Consider the following 11,793-nt stretch of genomic DNA (forward strand, 5'->3'; position numbering starts at 1 on the left):
GGCTCCACAGGCATTCACAGCCTAGTGAGGAAGACAAGATGTAAACAATTACTAGGCAGGGCTGTAACTGCTAATAAAGTGCTAGTGGAATATTGAGAAGGAGGAGACTGACCACAGCTCTTCACTCTATGATTCTTCCTTGGTAGGGGTTGATATGGATGTGTTTATGGCTGCCAGCATCCCGTCCTAGGCTTGGTCTGTTCTGTGTCATCCTGGAGTGTTTGTCAGTAATGTGGACAAATACCCATGAAGGGCTGAGCAGAACGCTTTCAAAAATGTGGTATATGGATACATACAGAGAGATGGTCTCTCTTTTTTTTTTTTTTTTTTTTTTTTTTTTTTCAGTTTGGGCCTAACTGCAGCCTTCTCACCAATACGATGGTAAACCTAATACAGAGAGACTCTGAGGGAAGCACTGCTGAAAATGGCAAGGGAAACAGAGACCTGACAACACCATGCTAAGCCCCTGGGTCCAGCCATGCCAACCCAGTTAAGTGGCCCAAGAAATTCTTGGTTTTTGTTTAAACTAGGAATTCCAGAAGGAAGCAGAAGCCTGACAAGAGCCCTCGATACCAAGACCCTTTCCTAGAGTGGAGCAGAAGGTGGCTGCCTAACGTGCAAATTTAGTGTAATTTGTCTTTATGGCCCCATGACTCTAAGATACATGGATTGAGGAGAAATTCATCTAGGCAGCAGAAGTGACAAGGTAATGGAGGAGATTTGGGGTTAAACAGACTTGAGTGGAATCCCAGCTCTGCTGCCTACCAGCTGTGTGACTTTGTTCAAGTTACCTAACCTCTCTTTTTCCCCACATGTCCCTTGCTGGTAAAACATGGATAATAGTATTTGCGTCATTGGACTACTGTGAGCATTATAGGACATAGTGTACCGAGAATGGACATGCATTACTCAGTCAGCCCGGTCCGGAACAACCCCCTTTCTTTTGGGGAACTGCTCTTCCCACACTCTAACCAAATGGTTCTGGAGGGCACTGCCAATCATACAGTCCAGCTGGTGACACAGTTGTGCCACAGGCTGGGTTACTTATAATACTTTAATCCTTCTAGCCACAGGGATTGGTGCAGGGATGGGCAGGCGACCCAAGTCAGGTTTATCAGAGACCACTCCTGGGAATTTTAAAATTATTATTAATGAAGCTGGGATTGAAGAAGGACATTTCCTCTTTGTTTCCAAGGCTATAATGGTTTAAGTTCAGTGATACCTGCAGCCACAATTCTAGTATTATGGGGATGGCAGCATTAAGCAGAAGGAAGCAGAGACAAGAGATTAGAAAGGCAAGAAGAGAGTTTTGGTTAAGATTTTGTATTCCTGGGGCTTCCCTGGTGGCGCAGTGGTTGAGAGTCCGCCTGCTGATGCAGGGGACACGGGTTCGTGCCCCGATCTGGGATGCCGCAGAGCAGCTGGGCCCGTGAGCCATGGCCGCTGAGCCTGCGCGTCCGGAGCCTGTGCTCCGCAATGAGAGAGGCCACAACAGTGAGAGGCCCGCGTACCGCAAAGAAAAAAAAAAGATTTTGTATTCTTGGATCTGGTTGTGAAGCTCCTCCTCTGACCCTGCAGTGCATTGATGCTTACGTTGATGTAAGTCGGGTTTCTAACCCTTAAAACCAAGAGACTCTTGATCAATACAATGTGTGATGCCCCTAATGTAAGGCAGATGGCACATAATAAATGCTCACAGTAAATATTTGGCATATTTGAAAGTGCTCCCAGGAAAACGGTTTGAGATCTTTCAGACTTATGAAATTTTTACTTTAGTTTAAGGTAAATTCAGAAGTCCTTGTATATACATATGTGTTTACAACAATAATAATGTCTACTAATAAGTGCCGTCCCAGTGTCCCAGAGATTTCTGCTTATAGGTACAAGTCATTCCCATGTAGTGCTTAAAAGTAATGCCTATTTTAAAGGAGACAAGTGTACTTTACCCAAAGAACTGGTAAGGAATATTTGTTCTAAGGACATCTGATTAACCCTTTAGAATATCAGCACAGATTGACATATATACACTAATATGTATAAAATAGATAACTAGTAAGAACCTGCTGTATAAAAATATAAATAAAATAAAATACAATTCAAAACAAAAAAAATATCAGCCCAACTAGACTGGCAACTGCATGTGGATGTACTGTCCTCAGGAGTGGTGGGGGAGAGGGGACGTGCCCTGAAGGAGCTCTTAAAGGCTCTACAAACAAGAGATTCGGGATGAATATCTGCTCTGCTTGAATCTGTCTCCTTCCAGTGTTAACCTTGGAGGGTTTTATTTTTAGTGAAAGAGGTGGGAAGTTTCTTCACTGGGTGATCTGATATGGTTGATCCCAATTTGAAAAAGTTTGTATGTTAATGACTTCTCTCTACCAAGCCTGTTGGGTGGATAAAGACCAGCCTGTCACTGCTAATTATAAGGAATTATGGGTCTCCCACCTATCACTTTTTTAAAAACAATAAAGATCAGCCATCTGACTAGAGAAAAAAATGCCCAAATCCACCCAGTCCTCATCTATCTCTGGGCTCTCTTCTGTGTCTTAAAGGAATTTTCCTTACTTGCCAGTAAGTCTAAGTATAGCAAGCCCACACACGAGACATGGGACAAGGGTGAGGGGTTGATGTGATAGAAATGCTGAGAGAGGGACTTCCCTGGTGGCGCAGTGGTTAATCTTCCTGGCAATGCAGGGGACTCATGTTCAATCCCTGGTCCGGGAAGATCCCACATGCTGTGGAACAACTAAGCCCGTGCACCACAACTACTGAGCCCGTGTGCCACAATTACTGAAGCCCACGCACCTAGAGCCCGTGCTCCGCAACAAGAGAAGCCACCGCAATGAGAAGCCTGTGCATCGCAACGAAGAGTAGGTCCCGCTCGCCGCAACTAGAGAAAGCCTGCACGCAGCAACGAAGACCCCATGCAGCCAAAAATTAAAAATAAATAAATAAATTTATTTTAAAAAAGAAGAAGAAAGGAATGCTGAGAGAGACCCGAGCACCAAGGCTTTGAGTGTGACTACAGGAATTATACATGGTCACCCAGAATCCTACAATGGTTCCTCAACTAAGCAGAGCCAATCTAGGACAACCAATTAAGAGGCCAAGCTGCACGAGGTCGCATAAACTCATGTCTGAAACGCTAGCTGTTCAAACTTAGAAATTTCAGGGTCTGTCATCAAAGAATCCCTGGAAATAACTTGCACATGCTGCCCCCGTCCTGTCACAATGCTGGGTACATTGATCTGAGGCACTCAAACATCTCTTGTATTATTATGGCCTATTAGGGATTCCTTCGTGTAAATCTCACAGAAAGCCTGAATGATACTAGCTTAAATATATAGGAGGTTGTTTCTTCATGATTTTAGCATTTGAATTGTTGCCTTCTGGTCAAAAGACAGCTGATGCAGCTCTGTACTTCAGGTCTGTATTCAAGGCAGAAAGCAGAGGGACTGGTGGTGCCAGCTGCCTTTGCCTCCTCCTATCTGGAAAGCAAGAGCTTTCCAGAAGATTTCTCAGCAGAAATCTGCTTCTATCTTATTGGTCATATCTGGGCCATGTGATCAGCCCTAGCTGTCATAAAAGCTGAGAAAGTGGAAACAGGCTTAGACTGATTATGATGCATTCTCAGGCCCGGACCCATGACAGGCTCCAACAAAACTGCAGTTCTGTTAGGAAGCAAGTAGGGGGAACGCATGGCTGTTGGCTAGGTAACCAACAGTGTCTGCCATGATGCTTTTATTAAGATCCACACATCCTCACACAGTATCCCAAACATGGAACTTTCCCGTTGTTACGATCTGACATATGTTTAGCAAATTATAACATAGCTCAGCTCCACCATCCTGTTCCCAGTAGAACAGAAAGTGCTCTCTCTTCTTTAAGAGCCAAGCTTTAAATTATTAGAGGAATGCAAATCAAAACTGCAATGAGGTATCACCTCACACCAGTCAGAATGGCCATCATTAAAATGTCCACAACAATAAATGCTGGAGAGGGTGTGGAGAAAAGGGAACCTTTGTACACTGTTGGTGGGAATGTAAATTGGTGCAGCCATTATGGAAAACAGTATGGAGTTTCCTCAAAAAACTGAAAATAGAGCTACCATATGATCCAGCAATCCAACTCCTGGGAATATATCTGGACAAAATTATAATTCAAAAAAATACATGCACCCCTATGTTCATAGTAGCACTATTCACAATAGCCAAGACATGGAAACAACCTAAATGTCCACTGACAGATGACATAAAGAAGATACAGTACATATATACAATGGAATACTACTCAGCCATAAAAAAGAATGAAATAATGCCATTTGCAGCAACATGGATGGACCTAGAGATTATCATACTAAGTGAAATAAGTCAGAAAGAGAAAGACAAATACCATATGATATCACTTATATGTGGAATTTAAAATTGACACAAATGGACTTATCTATAAAACAGAAGCAGACTCACAAACATATAGAAGAGACTTGTGGTTGCCAGGGGGGAGGGCGGGGGGGGGAGGGATGGGTTGGGAGTTTGGGATTAGCAGATGCAAACTAGTATATAGAGGATAGATAAACAGCAAGGTCCTACTGTATAGCACAGTATATCCTGTAATAAATCATAATGGAAAAGAATATGAAAATGAATGTGTGTATACATATATATGTGTGTGTGTATATATATATCTGAATCACTTTACTGTACACCAGAAACTAACAACATTGTAAATCAACTGTACTTCAATAAAATAAATTTAAAAAAAAAGAAGAACCAAGCTTTATACTCTCTCACTTCTGAGGAACATTTGCTATAGGATTGTGCCTACTGTACAGAGACTCCGTCTCCCAGGTATGTGTGAACACTGAACACCGGTGGAAAGACTAAATACCTTAAGGCTTCAGGGTCAAAGGGACAGAGTGGTTTTACCTAACATGCTTTCTGTCTAAGCAGCAGGAACGTTTCCACTAACAACACAATCCAAAAACAGCTCATGTTCCAGCACTCCCCACCCTCACCCCACTCCAACACACGATCCCACGGCAGGCAAAGCAAAAATAACAAAAGTATATCAACCCAAATAACTATCAGTTCTTACCCCGTTAAACGCAAACACTCCACCCAAGCTGCAGAATAACAAAAGCTTATAGATAATAACCCTTTACTTTCCAGTGCTTCAGTATGACCAAAAAGGAAAAAAAAAAAAGTCAAACCAAACAAACATCACTTCCCAAGGTTAGAGCCAGGGTTAATCTGAGTAGAACTTCTCTCATTTTTACATTTTACATAGGACTGAATGTCCAAATTCCTGTGTCATGATCCAATTTGAGGGGTGCGTGACATGACTTTCATGTTGGGTGGTACCCTTGAGGAAGCTTTCTCTTGCAGATAGCCTGCTACCCAGGCCCTACAACGGCTGAGTTCTAACATCTGTTCACCTGTGTCTTGGCCATATTGGATGACAGTCTGCGAGGACAATTCTGTCAATGTTTCCTTCCTTTTGAAGTCTAGGTAAGAGACATTTCCATACCAACGGAAATCAAATACTTGAATATTTATGAATAAAATGATAATGGGGGAATCATAAGGAGTATAGATAAAATAAGTTTGGTGATGAGCTGAGAATTACTGTACAGATGGATACAGTGGAGTTCCTTATATACTACTCTATTTGCTTTTGCATGTGTTTAAATTTTTCTACAGTAAAACAAAAGTTTTTTTTAAAGTATAAATACAAGGCAATAGTCGCTAGATGCCAAATGAATGACCGCCATGGCACATGGACCCAGATCAAAACCAACACTCCATCCAAGCTCTCAGACTAGAGAGTGTCAGCGTGGAGAAGCGTAAGCCTGGGTTACTGGACATATACACACACTCCAAGAGGTGCTCATCCTGGATGATTCTGAGAGTCTCTATCTCCTATATAATAGTTTCTCCCTTCTTCCCTAAGGTAGACAATGGCAGGGGAGAATGGCCTGCACTTCACATGACACACATTACTGGAAGAACCACAAATTTCCTTTATTTGACTGTCCAGCTGAACCACAAAAGGAGAAAAGGTCTTTAAACAAACTAAGGAATAAGGAAAAATCATACCTCATGTAAGCCTTTTTATTTAAAAAAAACAATTAAAATAGGCATTTTTCTGGACCAAAATTGAAGTGGTTCTCAGGTTTGTGTGAGAGTTTAAAATATTAGCAAAATGGTTGTATCCTTGTTATAAAAATGATTGCGGGACTTCCCTGGTGGCACAGTGGTTAACAATCTGCCTGCCAATGCAGGGGACATGGGTTCGAGCCCTGGTCCAGGAAGATCTCACATGCCGCGGAGCAATGAAGCCCGAGCACCACAACTACTGAGCCTGCGCTCTAGAGCCTGAGAGCCACAACTACTGAAGCCTGTGCGCCTAGAGCCGGTGCTCCACAGCAAGAAAAGCCACCGCAGTAAGACCACACACCGCAGGGAAGAGTAGCTCCCGCTCGCCGCAACTAGAGAAGAGAAAGCCTGCGCGCAGCAATGAAGACCCAATGCAGCCAAAAATAAATGAATAAATTTATATTAAAAAAATGATTGTGTTGGTCCAATGTCTGCAGGTGGGATGTGAGGCCCAGCAGGTACACACGTTGCCTGGCCATCAATAGCTTTTTAAAAAATTATTTATTTTATTTTGGCTGCATTGGGTCTTCGTTGCTGCACACGGGCTATCTCTAATTGCGGCTACTCTCCGTTGCAGTGCATGGGCTTCTTATAGCGGTGCCTTCTCTTGTTGCAGAGCACAAGCTCTAGGTGCGCGGGCTTCAGTAGTTGTGGCACGTGGGCTCAGTAGTTGTGGCTCAAGAGCTCTCCAAGTGCAGCCTCAGTAGTGTGGTGCACGGGCTTCATTGCTCTGCAGAATGTGAGATCTTCCCGGATCAGGGCTCGAATCCATGTCCCCTGCATTGGCAGGCGGATTCTGAACCACTGCACCACCAGGGAAGTCCCCACCACTAGCTTTTATTCATAAGGAAGTGTGGGGAAGCAAACTGAGGAAAGGGAAGTGGAGGGGTAGAGATCAGGTAAATGTTTGGGGTGCTATGGGAACAAGGAGCAAACCACATCCAGGACTTTGAACTACACTGAGACCCAGAGGAGATGGCACGGAGGTGGAGGAAGCAGGCACCTGGCACATGGGCAGAAGCAAGAGGCAAATGTATGTTAGAGTTCCGAGGAGCAGTGGGGCTGCCAAGCAGGCACGAGCACACAGCTGGTGTGACCTAGAGGGCCAGAACTGCTCCGGTGTATCTAGTCAGGGCACTGAGCTTTAGACAAAAAACCCTGCGTGAGAGGCAGGAGACGGGGTTTGCTGTCCTCAGGACCTTTCTGCACTGGGACAGCATAAGCTAACAGTGACACTAAATGCAGTGCATGGCTCACAACTTTTGCCCCTGCCTGAAATGTCCCCCTGCCTATTCCCAGGCCCCTTTACTTCTTTGAGTCCTATTCTTCCTCCAAACTCTCCTCATCCAGGAAGCTTTCCTGGACCATCCAAATTCTCAATTATTTCTCTCCCATCTCAATTCACATAATACTTACTGTCCACATCATTCATTTGGCATCTATCATGTATTACTTCAGGAAATATAAATATATCCCATACATGTACATGTAGATATGTATATATTTATATACATCCATATCTATATATACATAAGATATATGTGCACATAGATATATACACACGTACATACATATATACTTTTTTCTGTAAGACTGTAAGAGACAAGAGACAAGAGACTGTGAGGGATTTGCTAACCACTGTAACCCATTTCTTCGAGCCCAGTGCACATGCTGGGAGCCAAAGAGGTGAACACACACAGAATTCAAAGCTAGAACTCCTGCGTTTTAGCCCTAGTACCGCACTTCACTAGAGGTCTAATTCCAACAAGACACAAGACTTAAATCACCTCTCTAGGCCTCACTTCCTCCTCAGAAAAAGCGGTTAAAAATACTAACACCTCCTCACACAGTTCTCAAAAGCAACAAATTAAATCATGGATGTGGAAGCACCTTGTAAATCACTCTTCGGATTTAGGATAATGTTATTATGCTCTTCTGAGTTTTAATCTGGACTCTTCCATTTCATGACGGTGTAACCTTGGGTAAATTCTTCAGCCCCTAAAATCCTTCACTTCCTCACCTGTAAAACAGGAAAGACAGTGCCTAACTTGCAGAGTTGTTGTAAGAATTAAATGAAATCACATATATAACGTGGCTAGTACGACACACAGCACCCAGCACTCACTCAGAAGTCTTGGTTCCTTCCCTCGTCTCACCAAGTGTGTCCTGTTAAGCCTTCTATATCGTGTCCCTGACAGTACCTTGCACACAGCAGAAGTCCGAGGAATATTTACTCTTCTTGATAAAGCTGCTAATGAGAACGATGTCGATGATGACAGATAACGACTATCGACTATCGGTGAAGATGACTTAATGGTCGTCCAATGCCCAGCAAGCCTGGCTTTTAAATTGGAATGCACCCCTTGAGCCGCGTGCTTTCTCCCCCTCTCCTTTATGACCTGTGGGGCGAGGGTGGGAGGAGGCCTCCCGTCTAGCAGAGGCCCCTTTAAAGCTGTACCCGGGCTCCCCCTCTGCCAGCCAAGTTGCTAAAAATACTACTACAGCAAAAGCTGGAATATTTGCCGAGAAAACTGAATTTCCTGCCACCCTCACCCCCTCCGCTCAAATGAGTAAAATCCTGACCTAAGAAGACCCCAGATCAGCTCCACTAAAGGCACAGCCTCCTACTTCCCACCCTCGTCTTATCATGGAGTCCCTCTGTGGGCTTGAGCCGGGATGTTATGTTCAGAAAGTGCCCACTCCCAGGAGGGGAAGCCGCAAGTACTGGCAAATAGCTTGTCATGTGGCTTGGCTTTTCTCTCTGCTCACAAGGACCAACTCTCTCCAAATCCCCCTCCATCTGTCCCAAGAAGGATCTGTATCAGACCCCAGAAGCTTCCCACTAATCCATCTTTTATCCTCTCTTTTTTTGAACCATCTCCTCCTCTGCCAGCCTTGCCTTCTATTCTGTGCCCTCCTCCTCCATGCTCCATGCTGGGTCCAGACCCTGTACCCACAGGTCCCAGCTCCCTCTCTAACTGGACCCTTCCAGAGTTCCTCTCCTGTCCAGGCCTGCAGTCTTTCTCCTTCAATAGCTGGGGGGTGGGGGGGGTGGGCAAAGATAGAGGAGAGTTTTTGAAATCTCCAGATTTCAAGAGTCAAGGAGGATAACTGTAGGGCCCAAGCCCAGCAGGTTACTAGGCAACACTCTAAAGGCTGACCTTGGCCCCAGGCGAGACGCAGGGTGAGACAGCCTGCTCCTTAAGCCAGCCAGACCCAGCATTCCAAACCGCTCCTGTCCCCTTTCCTTCTCACTGGTTCGAGAATCAGAGGCTCAGAGTTCCACCCAGCCGGACTTGCTGACAAACTCTGGCCACTTAGTCCAGATGAGGAACCCCTTACTAGGGGAAGTGCGTGCCCTTGATGTGTGCTGGTGAAGGGGTCCACTTCTGTGCTTGGATGTGAGTGTGTGGCAAGGTGCCCACAGTATGTGTCTCTGTGGCTGTGTGGACATTGTGTGTGTCTGCGTGTAGGTGTCATTAAATGGGGCCATCTGTGTTGCTGCTCCTGCCTCTGGATATTTGAGTCTGTGGGTGTCTGTCTTCCTATTCCAGTCTCTGCCTTCCTGTCTGTCTACCTTTTCCTCACCTCGGGGCCTGCCCATCCCCCAGGACAAGCACTGCGGCCAGTTCTGCGTAGGCGCCTCAAGTGGGCTGTCGCTGAAATGGTTGTTTTGCCGATGGAACTGATAAGCGCGCGTACCTGTTCTCCCTTGGGCCCACTGGTGTTCAGAGACACCCTCACCCCACACAAAGGTGTCTTTTAGGAAGATGAAAGGGCTGTGCTGCCGGTGAGGGGGTTTGACGGGGGGGGCACATTTTAAAGATAGCCCCTCTTCAGCTCTGACCAGCAGGAAGGAGGGCCTAGAGGCAGCGCAGCCTGCAGAGGGATGTTGCCTAGCAACTTGGGAGACTTTACTGCAAACTCACTAAATCCTGAATTCCTCAGCTCTAATTTGGGAAGAGAAAAGCACGGAGTCCAAGCCTGATATCCAGTCTGCCCCCAGTGTCCTCCTTCCCTCTCTCCTCTGGAATCTGGAGTTGAAATCCAACGGGAACTGGCACAAACCAAGGAACTGGCACAAACCAAGGCCCTAGATGTGCGCATCATTTAGGCAAGGGCTCGAGTTCCCAGGACATCCTGTCATTTGGTGGAGGTGGGGGGAGGGAGGATGTGCCAGAGACAGATTGGGGAACAGATTTTCAGCTACAAGGGTGGGTGGGTCCCAAACATGCTGGGAGAGACACCCCTACACCCCAAGCTCTGGAATCCCAGCCAGCATCCAGCTCAGCTTGGGGCCCCAAGCTGGCTAACCCTGTCCCCAGCCAGAGTGGCCACTGGAATTTCCCTCCCGCTCATCTTCCCTTTGGCAAGCAAAGCCCGTGGCCCAAATATTCAGGTAAGAAGGAAGTGTGTGAGAGCCATGCTAAGACTGGCCAGGGGCTGTTGGTTCATAGCAGTGCTGTTGCAGGATCCCCTGTCCCCACCAGAGCCACAGGGCATTTTCCCCCTCCTCCCTCTGCTTCAGTCAACAGGCTTGAAGGGCAGCCTTCCTTTCTTCCTTCCCTCCTCTGGGACCTCAGCTGAGAAAGACTTTCTAGTTTCCTCAGAGGTGGCCCACTCTCTTCACTAACATGCCACACTACCAGCTCTCGTACCCTGACTGGTTTGGGGGGGCTGGCGACCACGAAAGTGGCAGGCTGCTCCTCCACGAGGCTCCTCCCCTATCACCCCTTCCCAGGCCTCTCACAAAGCCCACATCCTTCCTCCATCATGGACCTAAAGAACTGATGACTTCTGATATTTCCCTATACTGGGTTGAGAGTAGTTTTTTCCTCCCAGGGGCAAGGGTGAGAGTGGTCAGTTTTTGTCATATTCAGAAACAGTAGATTAAGAGGTTAGGGAGAGTGTGGTTCAGTGAGTGGGAAGGAAGAGTGTCCATATCCATATATAAATACATACAATGGGGGTAGTGCATGTATGATTTAGTCTGTTTAGTGCAGGGCATTTAGATAGATGGATGGATAGATAGATATGTAATGCAGACATTTCAGGTAGTGTGATTGCCTGTGGATGTGTGTGCGTGTGTGTGCACATAACCGGGAGTCTGCATGTATCTGCTCAGTGTGTGTACAAGGTCTGTGTAGTTCTTTTTGCAGGCTGTGTCTGTAGTGTCTGCATGTTGAAGTGCACGTTTTAGTGAGCCTGGGGAGTATCCTATATGGGCATGTGGGGCTCAGGCGTGAGCTTTTGTGTTTATGTGTGCCCACCTTCTCCATTCCACAGCAGAGTGATGACGATACCTTTAAACCGCACGTCTTAGGGGGCATTTCTTTGAGGACTGAGGGGGAGGGAAGGTAGAGGGAGCCATATTTGGGACTCTAGCTAGGTTGTGGAAGTGTGGGGAGGTGGGTGAGGGGTGCATGCTTTTCTCTATGTGGGTGGGAGGGGTGCTGTGCACAGATGCGAGTGTATTTATGCCCGGGATGTCGGGGTCCTCCTTCTGCCTGCGCCAGCATACATCTGCCTGGCAGTCTGCCGCCTCGGCAGCAGGGGCGGTGAGTTTGGGAGGATGGGGTGTGTAGGAGGAATGGATGGAAGTGTGTAGGCAGAGGGGTTGGGGCAGGAGGGGGAGCGA

This window comes from Mesoplodon densirostris, chromosome 7 (assembly GCF_025265405.1).
Source record: "Mesoplodon densirostris isolate mMesDen1 chromosome 7, mMesDen1 primary haplotype, whole genome shotgun sequence".
In the NCBI taxonomy this organism is placed as follows: Eukaryota; Metazoa; Chordata; class Mammalia; order Artiodactyla; family Ziphiidae; genus Mesoplodon; species Mesoplodon densirostris.